The 19974-nt window shown below is 46.6% G+C and overlaps 1 long non-coding RNA gene across 1 annotated transcript in view; it reads left to right on the top strand.

The window, feature by feature from the left end:
* The window catches only part of LOC141212581 (uncharacterized), a 69621-nt gene that overhangs the window by 18817 nt on the left and 30830 nt on the right, over positions 1 to 19974 (top strand). The gene's annotated exons all lie outside the window — the stretch shown is intronic.

Raw genomic sequence — 19974 nt, 5'->3', positions numbered from 1 at the left:
CTGATTTACAGATCAATCGTCCACAAAAAATAGAGCTGTAAACCTGTCCCCGGTCTATAACGGAGCATATTCTACCTGCTAGAAGAATAACCAGACGTGAAAAGAGCCATGTGCTATTCTTACAGGGAAGGGGCCACCATTTTATGTTTTGTATTAATAACTTTGTAATCAATTATTTTTAATGCAAAATTAATTGTCCCACTTTATTAGTTTTTTATTTATTTATTTTTTCATTGGCCACTAGGGGCTGCCATTTTTATTTGGGGGGTGTAAGAAGCGCTCTTACACGCCTCATTTACAGCAGCCCTGGCCATAAGAGACAGTAGTCTGTCACCGACCCTATCTCTAACATTAGAGGCAGCTCCTCCTGCCTCTAGCTGTGACCTGGGCACGCCCCCTTGGCTGTCCAGGTCGCAGCCATGGGAGGAGATTGCAGCCATCTTTGTGGAGCCTGCAGTGTAAGCTGTACATTCCCCCTGTCGTCGCACGCACTGCTCAGTCAGAGCATGCCATGACAGGAGCTGCCGGGGAGGAAATGCCTGGGAGTGGACGTCCCGAGTGAGTATCTGCAGCGGCGCCGTGCGGTGATCTCAGCTTCTCTGCTGTTATCACCGCCGACATCTTCAGGCAACACAGACACAGCGCTGCATGGGAACGTGGAAGGTGAGTAGAAGCGTTTATTGTTTTTTGTTTTTTTTTCCTTTGCAGTGAATATATGGGGGCATATACACACAAGGGTGGAGTTGGAGGCATATACCCACCAGGATGGATGGAAGAGGCATATACCCACCAGGATGGAGGGGGCATATACCCACCAGGATGTAGGGAGTGTGCATATACCCACCAATGAAGGGGGGCATTTACCCACCAGGATGGATGAAGGGGGCATATATCCACCAGGATGGATGGAGGGGGGGTGTATACCCACAAGGATGAAGGTGGGGCATATACCGACAAGGATGGAGGGGGGCATATACCCACCAGGATGGATGGACGGGGGCATATACCCACCAGGATGGATGGAGGGGGGGCATATACCCACCAGGATGGATGGAGGGGGGGCATATACCCACCAGGATGGATGGAGGGGGGGCATATACCCACCAGGATGGATGGAGGGGGGGCATATACCCACCAGGATGGAGAGGTGGCATATACCCACCAGGATGGAGAGGTGGCATATACTCACCAGAATAGAGGGAGGGGGCATATACACCTACCCAGGATGGATGAAGGGGCATATACACCTACCCAGGCTGGATGAATGGAGGGGCATATACACCTTCCCAGGATGGATGGATGGAGGGGCATATACACCTACCCAGGATGGATGGATGGAGGGGCATATACACCTACCCAGGATGGATGGATGGAGGGGCATATACACCTACCCAGGATGGATGGATGGATGGAGGGGCATATACACCTACCCAGGATGGATGGATGGAGGGGCATATACACCTACCCAGGATGGATGGATGGAGGGGCATATACACTTAGGATGGATGGATGGATGGAGGGGCATACACACCTTCCCAGGATGGATGGATGGAGGGGCACATACACCTACCCAGGATGGATGGATGGAGGGGCATATACACCTACCCAGGATGGATGGATGAATGGATGGAGGGGCATATACACCTACCCAGGATGGATAGATGGAGGGGCACATACACCTACCCAGGATGGATGGATGGAGGGGCATATTCTCCTACCTAGGATGGATGGAGGGGCATATTCTCCTACCAAGGATGGATGGAGGGGCATATACTCCTACCCAGGATGGATAGATGATGGAGCATATATACTTATCCAGGATGGATGGAGGGGCATATACACCTACCCAGGATGTATGGAGGGGCATATACACCTACCCAGGATAGATGGAGGGGCCGATACACCTACCCAGGATGGATTTATGGATGGAGGGGCATCTACACCTACCCAGGATGGATGGATGGAGAAGCATCTACACCTACCCAGGATGGATGGATGGGGAAGCATATACACCTACCCAGGATGGATGGATGGAGGGGCATATACACCTACCCAGGATGGATGGAGGGGCATATACACCTACCCAGGATGGTTGGAGGGGAATATACACCTACTCAGGATGGATGGATGGAGGGGAATATACACCTACCCAGGATCGATGGATGGAGGGGAATATACACCTACCCAGGATGGATGGATGGAGGGGCATCTACACCTACCGAGGGTGGATGGATGGAGGGGCATCTATACCTAACCAGGATGGATGGAGGGGCATATACACCTACCAGAATAGACTACCCAGGATGGATGGAGGGGCATCTACGCCTACCCAGAATGGATGGATGAAGGGGCATATACACCTACCCAGGATGGATGGATGGAGAAGCATATACACCTACCCAGGATGGATGGATGGAGGGGCATATACACCTACCCAGGATGGATGGATGGAGGGGAATATACACCTACCTAGGATGGGTGGAGGGGAATATACACCTACCTAGGATGGATGGGTGGAGGGGAATATACACCTACCCAGGATGGATGGATGGAGGGGCATCTACACCTACCCAGGGTGGATGGATGGAGGGGCATCTATACCTAACCAGGGTGGATGGATGGAGGGGCATTTTCACCTAACCAGGATGGATGGAGGGGCATATGCATCTACCAGAATAGACTACCTAGGATGGATGGATGGATGGAGGGGCATCTACACCTACCCAGGATGGATGGATGAAGGGACATATACACCTACCTAGGATGGATGGATGGAGGGGCATATACACCTACCTAGGATGGATGGATGGAGGGGGATATACACCTACCTAGGATGGATGGATGGAGGGGGATATACACCTACCCAGGATGGATGGATGGAGGGGGATATACACCTACCCAGGATGGATGGATGGAGGGGGATATACACCTACCCAGGATGGATGGATGGAGGGGCATATACACCTACCCAGGATGGATGGATGGAGGGGCATATACACCTACCCAGGATGGATGGATGGAGGGGGATATACACCTACCCAGGATGGATGGATGGAGGGGGATATACACCTACCCTGGATGGAGGGGGATATACACCTACCCTGGATGGATGGATGGATGGAGGGGGATATACACCTACCCAGGATGGATGGATGGAGGGGCATATACACCTGCCCAGGATGGATGGAGGGGCATATACACCTACCCTGGATGGATGGATGGATGGAGGGGCATCTACACCTACCCAGGATGGGGACCATATTCCATATACCAGGATGGGGCATATAGAAGGATGAGGGGCATATACTGTAGGGCGTATATGGTGTCATTACGCTTTGGCTCTTTTGATACCTGTGATACGTCTGACCTCATAGTATGTCCCCCCCTTTTTACTCTTTTGAAGGAGGCTGTTTTACACTTGAAGCATATATGTGTTACAATCCATAACTAAATCGTGTATATTTTTTATTTTTCCTCTTTATTGGTTAACTCCGGAATGAAGCACCGCTTTGTATTCATTTATATGAGATATTTTCATGTGCTGAGTGTCGACTTATTTGTTACCCCCCCTCTTTTTCTCAGATATGATTGTAATTTGATTTATCATGAGACGATGGATTTTCGTTTTTTATACAGTTCTTCCCATTTTTTGTATTGTTTTAGATAAACCTTAATAAAGGCTGAGGCCGAAGTGTTGGTCATACATCTGTCTCATGAACAATTTATTGTCTGAATAAATTCCTTGATTTGCATCAATATCCATTGTGCCTAAAGGTTTTTATATATATATATATATATATATATATATATATATATATGTATATATATATATATGTATATGTATTTTTCCATGTGAGTTTTCTTATAATGTTTTTAAATAGAAGACCGTATTGCGATATCATTGAGATACAAATGTTTCTGTTGCGATCCTCAGCTCTACCTGAGAACACAATCTGCGTGGGACTGGGCCGAGTGGGGGGCAACTGGCCAACATATAGCGGCGGGCACTCTGCAGCAACTCAGCACTGTTGACTTTGGAGGTCCTCTTCATTCCCTGGTGGTCAGCGGCTGCATGCATCCCCTAGAACTAGATATGCTAAGATTGTTTGCTGTGGAGCCCTTTAGTTTCTATCAGATAAATGTGGAGGACAACTCAACATATCTGTCATCATAGACAATCTGTGCCGAATCCGCACCCCTCACTGCTGAGCAGCTACCCTGTCTAGGTGGCAGCACACAGTGCTTTGTGTGTGTCCCATTGTGTTACTAGTGATATAGCAGTATACTAGGGATGCACCAACTCCACATTTTTATTAATATTACTCCAGATATGGACGAAACCCTCCAAGATGCAGGCTTTATTATACTACAGAATTTTGGTGCATCCATAATATATGCTCAAGCACTTTAATAGAAACCTGTTCCACCATGTCCATCCTTCACTGCGTTACTGGTATTTATTTGGAAACACAGGGATATTCCAGGAAAACGTGTTTTATGCTTAATAAAAATAAACTGATCACATTTTCAGAGAATTTCCACTGGTATTTATCTCCTTTTTTGTAATTTATCTGTCTGGTTAATTCACACTTTTCTTGTTTTTTGTACAACCAGTTAATGGGGTGGTCTCAGTTTCTTAAAGGGAGTCTGTCACCCCAATACTCAAATCATTTATGGATTTGTATAGGAATCTTGGCCCCTATAAAAAAAATATACTTTAGGTACAGATATTTTTATGCAAAAACAGCATTTACACCCCACGCTTAATTACCATCCTCTGCCCCTCCCCTTACGATGATTGACAGCACTGCCTATATTGAATCCTCAGCCCTGCACACACTGACACTGCAGGAGCTGAAAACTCAGTGTCCGAGCTTGCGGGCATCCTCTGATCCCCTTGTCCAGTCTACAGTTGTCTCGTTCAGTGGGCAGAAAAAAGCTTTTACTTAAAAATTGTAAGTCTCGATTTGAGTTTGCCAAAAGACATGTGGGAGACTCCCAAAATATATGGAGGAATGTGCTGTGGTCAGATGAGACCAAAATTGAAGTTTTTGGCCACCAAGGTAAATGCTATGTCTGGCACCAAACCAACAGCTCATCACCCCAAGAACACCATCCCCACAGTGAAACATGGTGGTTGCAGTATCATGCTGTGGGTATGTTTTTCTGCAGCAGCCACCTCCATTATCTGAATGCAAGGAAGATTGTGAACTTGTGCTACTTGTGCAGTAACACTTTGTCATTTCTGCTCCATTCTGTCTTCAAGCACAGGGTTAACAATGCTCTGACTCCATATCCGGCTTCATGGCTTGATCATAGATGCTGGATCCTGATTCCCAAGAAAATCCCACCAACCCAAGATTGTGAAAGAAATGCACAAAACACTTTTAGTGAATGTTAAATAGACCAAATTTTATTACAAATCATATTATTTCATTCAGTGTCTGAAATTTAGAATCAGCCAATTGCTATGAAAAAGACACTGAAAATGGCAAACCTCCGACTCACGAAGAATCATCCGTCAGCACTCAGGAGAGGAAAACCCCCTGTGGAGGAAACCTCTAGGGAACCATGGCTGGAGGACTTGCCCATCCCTCGGGCTTAGAAGGATAGTGCCAACAAGTAACAGCAAATTGTACTAGAATTTGTACATTGTATCATATTTACAGTGAGACATAATATACATCCACTATAGATATGATAGCAGTGACACCACATAGTCATACAAGTTACACATTACATCATCAGAAAACAGACAGTAATGGAGAAGGTCAAAGTAGGTGCCCTGTGCGAGCACCATATGGAGAAGTCTAATGCGACATCTCCAGGCCGTACACATAAAGGTGAAGGCAACTAGTACCGGACGTGAGGGAGATCTGGCTGCAACATCTGTCACCCCATTGATCGCTAGGGTTAGGCTGATCTGGCTGGCTAGGCGATATGGCTGATCTGGCTGGCTAGGCGGTATGGCTGATCTGGCTGGCTAGGCGGTATGGCTGATCTGGCTGGCTAGGCCGTATCCCCTTCCTCCCTTACAGGTTATGGAGTGATGAAGCTCCAGGTCTCCAGACACATCAAGTACGGCGCTTCATACGGCTGAATGACCTGTGGTTCCGGAATCATCTTCTATATCATAGATGTATGTGTTTATGACATCAGCACAGTTGCCGTAGTTACCACAGGTGTTCATTACTGGTGCTTCACTGGCTAGAAAGTCTCTCTCAGTGTTCCAAAGAATTAACCCTTGAATGACTGGCACTGTACATTTGTCCAGAATCCTGTAACATAATCTTGTCACTGTGCAGGACCGTTATCAATATTATACTTTAAAATTGCCCTAAACAAAGTCTAATTAGTGAGCGCATCTACAGATTTGATGGGTAACAAGCACAATAATCCCCTTAAGCCCTACTAAATGCATAAATGTCCAATATGAGTACAGAGCAGTCCATACAGAATGGATGATACAGAGGGCAATACAGTTAGATAAAGAAGTAGAAAGCCAAACCAAGTAAATGTCTCCTGAGATCTCGGCTACTGAGGTCTCAATTGCGCATCTGCTGCCTCAGGCGGCCATTTGTGTAACACAAGCGATCGGAAGATCACAGCTTCTAGTCTGCTAAGGAGACTATTGAAGCATGTAAAAAGTAAAAAAAAAATATTTAAAAGTTCAAATCACCCCCCTTTTACCCCATTCAAAATAAAACAATCAAAAATCCACGTTTGGTATCGCCGCATTTAGAATCGCCCGATCTATCAATATATAAGAAGAATGACTTCGATCAGTAAACCGTATAACGAGAAAAAAAAACAAAACTCCAGAATTAAGTTGTTTTGGTCACCGCAACATTGCATTAAAATGTAATAACAGGCGATCATAACATCATATCTACACCAAAACGGTATCAATAAAAATGTCAGCTCAGTGCGCAAAAAATAACCCCTGACCCGGCTCTAGATCACGAAAAATGGAGACGCTACGGTCTCGGAAAAATGATTATTTTTTTTTACAAGCTTTGAATTTTGATTTCACCACTTAAATAAAATAGAAGCTCCACATGTTTGGTAACTACGAACTCGTAATGACCTGGAGAATCATAATGGCCGGTCAGTGTTAGCATTTACTGAACATGGTAAAAAAAAAACTTTTGTGGAATTGCACTTTTTTTGCCATTTCACTGCACTTGGATATTTTTCCCATTTTCCAGTACACAATATGGTAAAATCAATGGTGGTGTTCAAAAGAATAACTCATCCCACAATACAACAAGCCCTCACATGGCCATATTGACGGGAAAATAGAAAAGTTATGCTCTGGGAAGAAGGGGAGCAAAAAATGAAAACGGAAAACCTGAGGTGATAAAGGGGTTAACTGGAATTTTCTGCCATGGACTCATTGGCAAATCTGAAATAGATATTTCTCGCTCCCTTATCAGTGTGGAAACATATATCTTTGGCCTCATTCAGACGTCTGTTTTTCATGTTTGTGTCCTCTCCATATTTGTTACGGATAGATCACATACACAATATAATCTGTGGAGTCGTCCACATGTCATTTTTTTGTTGAAAACCGTGTAGTGTCCGTTTTTTATCCTAGTGGTTGATGAAAATTCTCCAGTCAGATCTATGGGTCCATGACATCGCTGACAGCTGGCATTGCCATCCATGTGCTGTCTGTGATAACACTGTCACCAGAGGAGAAGCTTCTCAATTTATGGATTTATTTTGCATACAAGAAAAGCTGATGAAACGCTGAAGATAAAACTGACCACTTTCAGACATTTTTTGCATATACGATAAGTCACTGACATCTGATTAAGGCCTAAGGCCCCGTTCACATGTCAGGTTTTAATCAGTGTTTTTTTCTCATTTTCATCTGATTTTGGTCAGGGTGTCAGTTTTTCTCCTCAGTGGGGCATATTTTTTTATATGTAAAGTAAAAAGCTAATGGTTTCCTAGCCTCGCTTGCCCGGCCTATAGACACTGGAGAACAAGCAGTACAGGCAACATGGTTGGTTCTGGCCATTTTTCTGACAGACTCATTGACTTCAATAGATGATCTTTATCTACAAATCGGATGGAAATCGGACCGGTCTCAGTTCTGATTTACAGATCAATCGTCCACAAAAAATAGAGCTGTAAACCTGTCCCCGGTCTATAACGGAGCATATTCTACCTGTTAGAGAAATAACCAGACGTGAAAAGAGCCGTGTGCTATTCTTACAGGGAAGGGGCCACCATTTTATGTTTTGTATTAATAATTATGTAATCAATTATTTTTAATACAAAATTAAATGTCCCACTTTATTAGTTTTTTATTTATTTATTTTTACATTGGCCACTGGGGGCTGCCATTTTTATTTGGGGGGGGTGTAAGAAGCGCTCTTACACACCTCATTTACGGCAGCCCTGGCCATAAGAGACAGTAGTCTGTCACCGACCCTATCTCTAACATTAGAGGCCGCTCCTCCTGCCTCTAGCTGTGACCTGGGCACGCCCCCTTGGCTGTTCAGGTCGCAGCCGTGGGAGGAGATTGCAGCCATCTTTGTGGAGCCTGCAGTGTAAGCTGTACATTCCCCCTGTCATCGCACGCACTGCTCAGTCAGAGCGTGCCATGACAGGAGCTGCCGGGGAGGAAATGCCTGGGAGTGGACGTCCCGAGTGAGTATCTGCGGCGGCGCCGTGCGGTGATCTCAGCTTCTCTGCTGTTATCACTGCCGACATCTTCAGGCAACACAGACACAGCGCTGCGTGGGAACGTGGAAGGTGAGTAGAAGCGTTTATTGTTTTTTGTTTTTTTTTTCCTTTGCAGTGAATATATGGGGGCATATACACACAAGGGTGGAGTTGGAGGCATATACCCACCAGGATGGATGGAAGAGGCATATACCCACCAGGATGTAGGGAGTGTGCATATACCCACCAATGAAGGGGGGCATTTACCCACCAGGATGGATGAAGGGGGCATATATCCACCAGGATGGATGGAGGGGGGGCATACACCCACAAGGATGGAGGGGGGGTGTATACCCACAAGGATGAAGGTGGGGCATATACCGACAAGGATGGAGGGGGGCATATACCCACCAGGATGGATGGACGGGGGCATATACCCACCAGGATGGATGGAGGGGGCATATACCCACCAGGATGGATGGAGGGGGGGCATATACCCACCAGGATGGATGGAGGGGGGGCATATACCCACCAGGATGGAGAGGTGGCATATACTCACCAGGATGGAGATGTGGCATATACTCACCAGAATAGAGGGAGGGGGCATATACACCTACCCAGGATGGATGAAGGGGCATATACACCTTCCCAGGCTGGATGAATGGAGGGGCATATACACCTTCCCAGGATGGATGGATGGAGGGGCATATACACCTACCCAGGATGGATGGATGGAGGGGCATATACACCTACCCAGGATGGATGGATGGAGGGGCATATACACCTACCCAGGATGGATGGATGGAGGGGCATATACACCTAACCAGGATGGATGGATGGAGGGGCATATACACCTACCCAGGATGGATGGATGGAGGGGCATATACACTTACCTAGGATGGATGGATGGATGGAGGGGCATACACACCTTCCCAGGATGGATGGATGGATGGAGGGGCATACACACCTTCCCAGGATGGATGGATGGATGGAGGGGCATACACACCTTCCCAGGATGGATGGATGGAGGGGCACATACACCGACCCAGGATGGATGGATGGAGGGGCATATACACCTACCCAGGATCGATGGATGGAGGGGCATATACACCTACCCAGGATGGATAGATGGAGGGGCACATACACCTACCCAGGATGGATGGATGGAGGGGCATATTCTCCTACCTAGGATGGATGGAGGGGCATATTCTTCTACCAAGGATGGATGGAGGGGCATATACTCCTACCCAGGATGGATGGATTGATAAAGGGGCATCTACACCTAACCAGGATGGATAGATGATGGAGTATATATACTTATCCAGGATGGATGGAGGGGCATATACACCTACCCAGGATGGATGGAGGAGCATATACACCTACCCAGGATGGATGGAGGGACATATACACCTACCCAGGATGGATGGAGGGGCATATACACCTACCCAGGATAGATGGAGGGGCCGATACACCTACCCAGGATGGAGTTATGGATGGAGGGGCATCTACACCTACCCAGGATGGATGGAGAAGCATCTACACCTACCCAGGATGGATGGATGGAGGGGCATATACACCTACCCAGGATGGATGGATGGAGGGGCATATACACCTACCCAGGATGGTTGGAGGGGAATATACACCTACCCAGGATGGATGGATGGAGGGGAATATACACCTACCCAGGATGGATGGATGGAGGGGCATCTACACCTACCGAGGGTGGATGGATGGAGGGGAATCTATACCTAACGAGGATGGATGGAGGGGCATATACACCTACCAGAATAGACTACCCAGGATGGATGGAGGGGCATCTACGCCTACCCAGAATGTATGGATGAAGGGGCATATACACCTACCCAGGATGGATGGATGGAGAAGCATATACACCTACCCAGGATGGATGGATGGAGGGGCATATACACCTACCCAGGATGGATGGATGGAGGGGAATATACACCTACCTAGGATGGGTGGAGGGGAATATACACCTACCTAGGATGGATGGGTGGAGGGGAATATACACCTACCCAGGATGGATGGATGGAGGGGCATCTACACCTACCCAGGGTGGATGGATGGAAGGGCATCTATACCTAACCAGGGTGGATGGATAAAGGGGCATTTTCACCTAACCAGGATGGATGGAGGGGCATATACACCTACCAGAATAGACTACCTAGGATGGATGGATGGATGGAGGGGCATCTACACCTACCCAGGATGGATGGATGAAGGGGCATATACACCTACCCAGGATGGATGGATGGATGGAGGGGCATATACACCTACCTAGGATGGATGGATGGAGGGGGATATACACCTACCTAGGATGGATGGATGGAGGGGGATATACACCTACCTAGGATGGAGGGGGATATACACCTACCCAGGATGGATGGATGGAGGGGGATATACACCTACCCAGGATGGATGGATGGAGGGGCATATACACCTACCCAGGATGGATGGATGGAGGGGGATATACACCTACCCAGGATGGATGGATGGAGTGGGATATACACCTACCCAGGATGGATGGATGGAGGGGGATATACACCTACCCTGGATGGATGGATGGAGGGGGATATACACCTACCCAGGATGGATGTATGGAAGGGGATATACACCTACCCAGGATGGATGGATGGAGGGGCATATACACCTGCCCAGGATGGATGGAGGGGCATATACACCTACCCTGGATGGATGGATGGATGGAGGGGCATCTACACCTACCCAGGATGGGGACCATATTCCATATACCAGGATGGGGCATATACAAGGATGAGGGGCATATACTGTAGGGCATATATTGGGCCGTTACGCTGTAATGCAATATATAGGGCCATTGCTCTGTGGCTCACCATATGGTGTCATTACGCTTTGGCTCTTTTGATACCTGTGATACGTCTGACCTCATAGTATGTCCCCCCTTTTTACTCTTTTGAAGGAGGCTGTTTTACACTTGAAGCATATATGTGTTACAATCCATAACTAAATCGTGTATATTTTTTTATTTTTCCTCTTTAGTGGTTAACTCTGGAATGAAGCACCGCTTTGTATTCATTTATATGAGATATTTTCATGTGCTGAGTGTCGGCTTATTTGTTACCCCCCCTCTTTTTCTCAGATATGATTGTAATTTGATTTATCATGAGACGATGGATTTTCGTTTTTTATACAGTTCTTCCCATTTTTGTATTGTTTTAGATAAACCTTGATAAAGGCTGAGGCTGAAGTGTTGGTCATACATCTGTCTCATGAACAATTTATTGTCTGAATAAATACCTTGATTTGCATCAATATCCATTGTGCCTAAAGGTTTATATATATAAAATAAGTATTTTTGCTTGTGAGTTTTCTTATAATGTTTTTAAATAGAAGACCGTATTGCGATATCATTGAGATACAAATGTTTCTGTTGCGATCCTCAGCTCTACCTGAGAACACAATCTGCGTGGGACTGGGCCGAGTGGGGGGCATCTGGCCAACATATAGCGGCGGGCACTCTGCAGCAACTCAGCACTGTTGACTTTGGAGGTCCTCTTCATTCCCTGGTGATCAGCGGCTGCATGCATCCCCTAGAACTGGATATGCTAAGACTGTTTGCTGTGGAGCCCTCTAGTTTCGATCAGATAAATGTGGAGGACAGCTCAACATATCTGTCATCATAGACAATCTGTGCCGAATCTGCACCCCTCACTGCTGAGCAGCTACCCTGTCTAGGTGGCAGCACACAGTGCTTTGTGTGTGTCCCATTGTGTTACTAGTGATATAGCAGTATACTAGGGATGCACCAACTCCACATTTTTATTAATATTACTCCAGATATGGACGAAACCCTCCAAGATGCAGGCTTTATTATACTACAGAATTTTGGTGCATCCATAATATATGCTCAAGCACTTTAATAGAAACCTGTTCCACCATGTCCATCCTTCACTGCGTTACTGGTATTTATTTGGAAACACAGGGATATTCCAGGAAAACGTGTTTTATGCTTAATAAAAATAAACTGATCACATTTTCAGAGAATTTCCATTGGTATTTATCTCCTTTTTTGTAATTTATCTGTCTGGTTAATTCACACTTTTCATGTTTTTTGTACAACCAGTTAATGGGGTGGTCTCAGTTTCTTAAAGGGAGTCTGTCACCCCAATACTCAAATCATTTATGGATTTGTATAGGAATCTTGGCCCCTATAAAAAAAATATACTTTAGGTACAGATATTTTTATGCAAAAACAGCATTTACACCCCACGCTTAATTACCATCCTCTGCCCCTCCCCTTACGATGATTGACAGCACTGCCTATATTGAATCCTCAGCCCTGCACACACTGACACTGCAGGAGCTGAAAACTCAGTGTCCGAGCTTGCGGGCATCCTCTGATCCCCTTGTCCAGTCTACAGTTGTCTCGTTCAGTGGGCAGAAAAAAGCTTTACTTAAAAATTGTAAGTCTCGATTTGAGTTTGCCAAAAGACATGTGGGAGACTCCCAAAATATATGGAGGAATGTGCTGTGGTCAGATGAGACCAAAATTGAAGTTTTTGGCCACTAAGGTAAATGCTATGTCTGGCACCAAACCAACAGCTCATCACCCCAAGAACACCATCCCCACAGTGAAACATGGTGGTTGCAGTATCATGCTGTGTGTATGTTTTTCTGCAGCAGCCACCTCCATTATCTGAATGCAAGGAAGATTGTGAACTTGTGCTACTTGTGCAGTAACACTTTGTCATTTCTGCTCCATTCTGTCTTCAAGCACAGGGTTAACAATGCTCTGACTCCATATCCGGCTTCATGGCTTGATCATAGATGCTGGATCCTGATTCCCAAGAAAATCCCACCAACCCAAGATTGTGAAAGAAATGCACAAAACACTTTTAGTGAATGTTAAATAGACCAAATTTTATTACAAATCATATTATTTCATTCAGTGTCTGAAATTTAGAATCAGCCAATTGCTATGAAAAAGACACTGAAAATGGCAAACCTCCGACTCACGAAGAATCATCCGTCAGCACTCAGGAGAGGAAAACCCCCTGTGGAGGAAACCTCTAGGGAACCATGGCTGGAGGACTTGCCCATCCCTCGGGCTTAGAAGGATAGTGCCAACAAGTAACAGCAAATTGTACTAGAATTTGTACATTGTATCATATTTACAGTGAGACATAATATACATCCACTATAGATATGATAGCAGTGACATCACATAGTCACACAAGTTACACATTACATCATCAGAAAACAGACAGTAATGGAGAAGGTCAAAGTAGGTGCCCTGTGCGAGCACCATATGGAGAAGTCTAATGCGACATCTCCAGGCCGTACACATAAAGGTGAAGGCAACTAGTACCGGACGTGAGGGAGATCTGGCTGCAACATCTGTCACCCCATTGATCGCTAGGGTTAGTTTGATCTGGCTGGCTAGGCGGTACGGCTGATCTGGCTGGCTAGGCGGTATGGCTGATCTGGCTGGCTAGGCGGTATGGCTGATCTGGCTGGCTAGGCCGTATCCCCTTCCTCCCTTACAGGTTATGGAGTGATGAAGCTCCAGGTCTCCAGACACATCAAGTATGGCGCTTCATACGGCTGAATGACCTGTGGTTCCGGAATCATCTTTTATATCATAGATGTATGTGTTTATGACATCAGCACAGTTGCCGTAGTTACCACAGGTGTTCATTACTGGTGTTTCACTGGCTAGAAAGTCTCTCTCAGTGTTCCAAAGAATTAACCCTTGAATGACTGGCATTGTACATTTGTCCAGAATCCTGTAACATAATCTTATCAGTGTGCAGGACCGTTATCAATATTATACTTTAAAATTCCCTTAAACAAAGTCTAATTAGTGAGCGCATCTACAGATTTGATGGGTAACAAGCACAATAATCCCCTTAAGCCCTACTAAATGCATAAATGTCCAATATGAGTACAGGGCAGTCCATACAGAATGGATGATACAGAGGGCAATACAGTTAGATAAAGAAGTAGAAAGCCAAACCAAGTAAATGTCTCCTGAGATCTCGGCTACTGAGGTCTCAATTGCGCATCTGCTGCCTCAGGCGGCCATTTGTGTAACACAAGCGATCGGAAGATCACAGCTTCTAGTCTGCTAAGGAGACTATTGAAGCATGTAAAAAGTAAAAAAAAAATATTTAAAAGTTCAAATCACCCCCCTTTTACCCCATTCAAAATAAAACAATCAAAAATACACGTTTGGTATCGCCGCATTTAGAATCGCCCGATCTATCAATATATAAAAAGAATGACTTCCATCAGTAAACTGTATAACGAGAAAAAAAACAAAACTCCAGAATTAAGTTGTTTTGGTCGCCGCAACATTGCATTAAAATGTAATAACAGGCGATCATAACATCATATCTACACCAAAACGGTATCAATAAAAATGTCAGCTCAGTGCGCAAAAAATAACCCCTGACCCGGCTCTAGATCACGAAAAATGGAGACGCTACGGGTCTCGGAAAAATGATTATTTTTTTTTACAAGCTTTGAATTTTGATTTCACCACTTAAATAAAATAGAAGCTGCACATGTTTGGTAACTACGAACTCGTAATGACCTGGAGAATCATAATGGCAGGTCAGTGTTAGCATTTACTGAACAGGGTAAAAAAAAACCTTTTGTGGAATTGCACTTTTTTTGCCATTTCACTGCACTTGGATATTTTTCCCATTTTCCAGTGCACAATATGGTAAAATCAATGGTGGTGTTCAAAAGAATAACTCATCCCACAATAAAACAAGCCCTCACATGGCCATATTGACGGAAAAATAAAAAAGTTATGGCTCTGGGAAGAAGGGGAGCAAAAAATGAAAGCGGAAAAACCTGAGGTGATAAAGGGGTTAACTGGAATTTTCTGCCATGGACTCATTGGCAAATCTGAAATAGATATTTCTCGCTCCCTTATCAGTGTGGAAACATATATCTTTGGCCTCATTCAGACGTCTGTTTTTCATGTTTGTGTCCTCTCCATATTTGTTACGGATAGATCACATACACAATATAATCTGTAGTCGTCCACATGTCATTTTTTTTGTTGAAAACCGCGTAGTGTCCGTTTTTTATCCTAGTGGTTGATGAAAATTCTCCAGTCAGATCTATGGGTCCATGACATCGCTGACAGCTGGCATTGCCATCCATGTGCTGTCTGTGATAACACTGTGACCAGAGGAGAAGCTTCTCAATTTATGGATTTATTTTGCATACAAGAAAAGCTGATGAAACGCTGAAGATAAAACTGACCACTTTCAGACATTTTTTGCATATACGATAAGTCACTGACATCTGATTAAGGCCTAAGGCCCCGTTCACATGTCAGGTTTTAATCAGTGTTTTTTTCTCATTTTCATCTGATTTTGGTCAGGGTGTCAGTTTTTCTCCTCAGTGGGGCATATTTTTTTATATGTAAAGTAAAAAGCTAAAGGTTTCCTAGCCTCGCTTGCCCGGCCTATAGACACTGGAGAACAAGCAGTACAGGCAACATGGTTGGTTCTGGCCATTTTTCTGACAGACTCATTGACAAAAAATAGAGCTGTAAACCTGTCCCCGGTCTATAACGGAGCATATTCTACCTGTTAGAGAAATAACCAGACGTGAAAAGAGCCGTGTGCTATTCTTACAGGGAAGGGGCCACCATTTTATGTTTTGTATTAATAATTATGTAATCAATTATTTTTAATACAAAATTAAATGTCCCACTTTATTAGTTTTTTAGTTATTTATTTTTACATTGGCCACTGGGGGCTGCCATTTTTATTTGGGGGTTGTGTAAGAAGCGCTCTTACACACCTCATTTACGGCAGCCCTGGCCATAAGAGACAGTAGTCTGTCACCGACCCTATCTCTAAGATTAGAGGCCGCTCCTCCAGCCTCTAACTGTGACCTGGGCACGCCCCCTTGGCTGTTCAGGTCGCAGCCGTGGGAGGAGATTGCAGCCATCTTTGTGGAGCCTGCAGTGTAAGCTGTACATTCCCCCTGTCGTCGCACGCACTGCTCAGTCAGAGCGTGCCATGACAGGAGCTGCTGGGGAGGAAATGCCTGGGAGTGGACGTCCCGAGTGAGTATCTGCGGCGGCGGCGCCGTGCGGTGATCTCAGCTTCTCTGCTGTTATCACCGCCGACATCTTCAGGCAACACAGACACAGCGCTGCGTGGGAACGTGGAAGGTGAGTAGAAGCGTTTATTGTTTTTTTTTTTTTTTCCTTTGCATTGAATATATGGGGGCATAAACCCACCAGGATGGAGGAGGAGGCATAAACCCACCAGGATGGAGGAGGAGGCATAAACCCACCAGGATGGAGGAGGGGGCATATACCCACCAGGATGGAGGAAGGGCATATACCCACCAGGATGGATGGGGGGGGGCATATACCCACTAGTATGGAGGGGGGGCATATACCCACCAGGATGGATGAAGGGGGGGCATATACCCACCATGATGGATGTAGGGGGGGCATATACAAGCCAGGATGGAGGGGGGCATATACCCACCAGTATGGAGTGGGGGATATACCCACCAGGATGGATGGATGGAGGGGGGCATATACTGACCGGGATGGATGGAAGGACATATACAACTAACCAGGATAGATGGAGGTACATATACACCTACTCAGGATGGATGGATGGAGGGGCATATACACTTGCCCAGGATGGATGGATGGAGGGGCATATACACCTACCCAGAATGGATGGATGGAGAGGCATATACACCTAACCAGGATGGATTGAGGGGCATATACACATACCCAGGATGGATGGATGGATGGAGGGGCATTAACACCTACGCAGGATGGATGGATGCAGGGGCATTTACACCTACCCAGGAAGGATGGATGGAGGGGCATTTACACCTACCAAGGATGGATGAAGGGATGGAGGGGCATTTACACCTACACAGGATGGATGGATGGAGGGGCATATACACCTACCCAGGAAAGATGGAGGGGCAGATAATCCTACCCAGGATGGATGGAGGGGCATATACACCTATCAAGGATGGATGGAGGGGCATATACACCTACCCAGAATGGATGTATGGAGAGGCATATACACCTACCCAGGATAGATGGAAGGAGGAGGGGCATGTACACCTACCCAGGATGGATGGAGGGGCATATACACCTATCCAGGATGGATGGATGGAGGGGCATATACACCTATCCAGGATGGATGGATGGAGGGGCATTTACACCTACCCAGGATGGATAGATGGAGGGGCATTTACACCTACCCAGGATGGATGGATGGATGGAGGGGCATTTACACCTACCATGGATGGATGTATGGATGGAGGGGCATGTACACCTACCCAGGATAGATGGATGGATGGAGGGGCATGTACACCTACCCAGGATGGATGGAAGGATGGAGGGGCATTTACACCTACCCAGGATGGATGGATGGAGGGGCATTTACACCTACCCAGGAGGGATGGATGGATGGAGGGGCATTTACACCTACCCAGGAGGGATGGATGGATGGAGGGGCATTTACTCCTACCCAGGAGGGATGGATGGATGGAGGAGCATTTACACCTACCCAGGATGGATGGATGGATGGAGGGGCATTTACACCTACCCTGGATGGATGGATGGATGGATGGATGGAGGGGCATATACACCTACCCAGGATGGATGGATGGATGGAGGGGCATTCACACCTACCCTGGATGGATGGACGGGCATCTACACCTACCCAGGATGGATGGATGGAGGGGCATTTACACCTACCCAAGATGGATGGGTGGAGGGGCATTTACACCTACCATGGATGGATGGATGGATTTAGAGGCATGTACACCTACCCAGGATGGATGGATGGATGGATGGAGGGGCATTTACACCTACCCAGGATGGATGGATGGAGGGGCATTTACACCTACCCAGGATGGATGGATGGATGGAGGGACATTTACAACTACCCAGGATGGATGGATGGAGGGGCATTTACACCTACCCAGGATGGATGGATGGAGGGGCATTTACACCTACCCAGGATGGATGGAGGGGCATTTACACTTACCCAGGATGGATGGATGGATGGATAGAGGGGCATTTACTCCTACCCAGGATGGATGGATGGATGAAGGGGCATATGCATTTATCCAGGATGGATGGATGGAGGGGCATATACACCTACCCAGGATGGATGGAGGGGCATCTACACCTGTCCAGGATGGATGGATGGAGGGGCATCTACGCCTACTCAGAATGGATGGATCGATGGAGGGACATATACGCCTACTCAGAATGGATGGATCGATGGAGGGGCATATACATCTACCCAGGATGGATGGATGGGGTGACATATAAACCTACCCAGCATGGATGGATGGAGGGGCATTTACACCTACCCAGGATTGATGGATGGATGAAGGGGCTTATACACCTACCCAGGATGAATGGATGGAGGCGCATCTACACCTAACCAGGATGGATGAATGGAGGGGCATCTACACCTAACCAGGATGGATGGAGGGGCATATCCACCTATCCAGGATGGATGGATGGAGGGGCATTTACACCTACCCAGGATGGATGGATGGAGGGGCATTTACACCTACCCAGGATGGATGGATGGATGGAGGGGCATTTACACCTACCATGTATGGATGGAGGGGCATGTACACCTACCCAGGATAGATGGATGGATGGAGGGGCATGTACACCTACCCAGGATGGATGGATGGATGGATGGAGGGGCATTTACACCTACCCAGGATGGATGGATGGAGGGGCATTTACACCTACCCAGGAGGGATGGATGGATGGAGGGGCATTTACACCTACCCAGGAGGGATGGATGGATGGAGGGGCATTTACTCCTACCCAGGAGGGATGGATGGATGGAGGAGCATTTACACCTACCCAGGATGGATGGATGGATGGAGGGGCATTTACACCTACCCTGGATGGATGGATGGATGGTTGGAGGGGCATATACACCTACCCAGGATGGATGGATGGATGGAGGGGCATTCACACCTACCCTGGATGGATGGATGGACGGGCATTTACACCTACCCAGGATGGATGGATGGAGGGGCATTTACACCTACCCAAGATGGATGGGTGGAGGGGCATTTACACCTACCATGGATGGATAGATGGATTTAGAGGCATGTACACCTACCCAGGATGGATGGATGGATGGATGGAGGGGCATTTACACCTACCCAGGATGGATGGATGGAGGGGCATTTACACCTACCCTGGATGGATGGATGGATGGAGGGACATTTACACCTACCCAGGATGGATGGATG

Source organism: Phyllobates terribilis, unplaced genomic scaffold, assembly GCF_046119375.1.
Source record: "Phyllobates terribilis strain yellow unplaced genomic scaffold, ASM4611937v1 Scaffold_176__1_contigs__length_3987557, whole genome shotgun sequence".
Lineage (NCBI taxonomy): Eukaryota > Metazoa > Chordata > Amphibia > Anura > Dendrobatidae > Phyllobates > Phyllobates terribilis.
The sequence above is the reverse complement of the archived record's forward strand: the minus strand, read 5'-3'. Positions and strand labels throughout refer to the sequence as shown.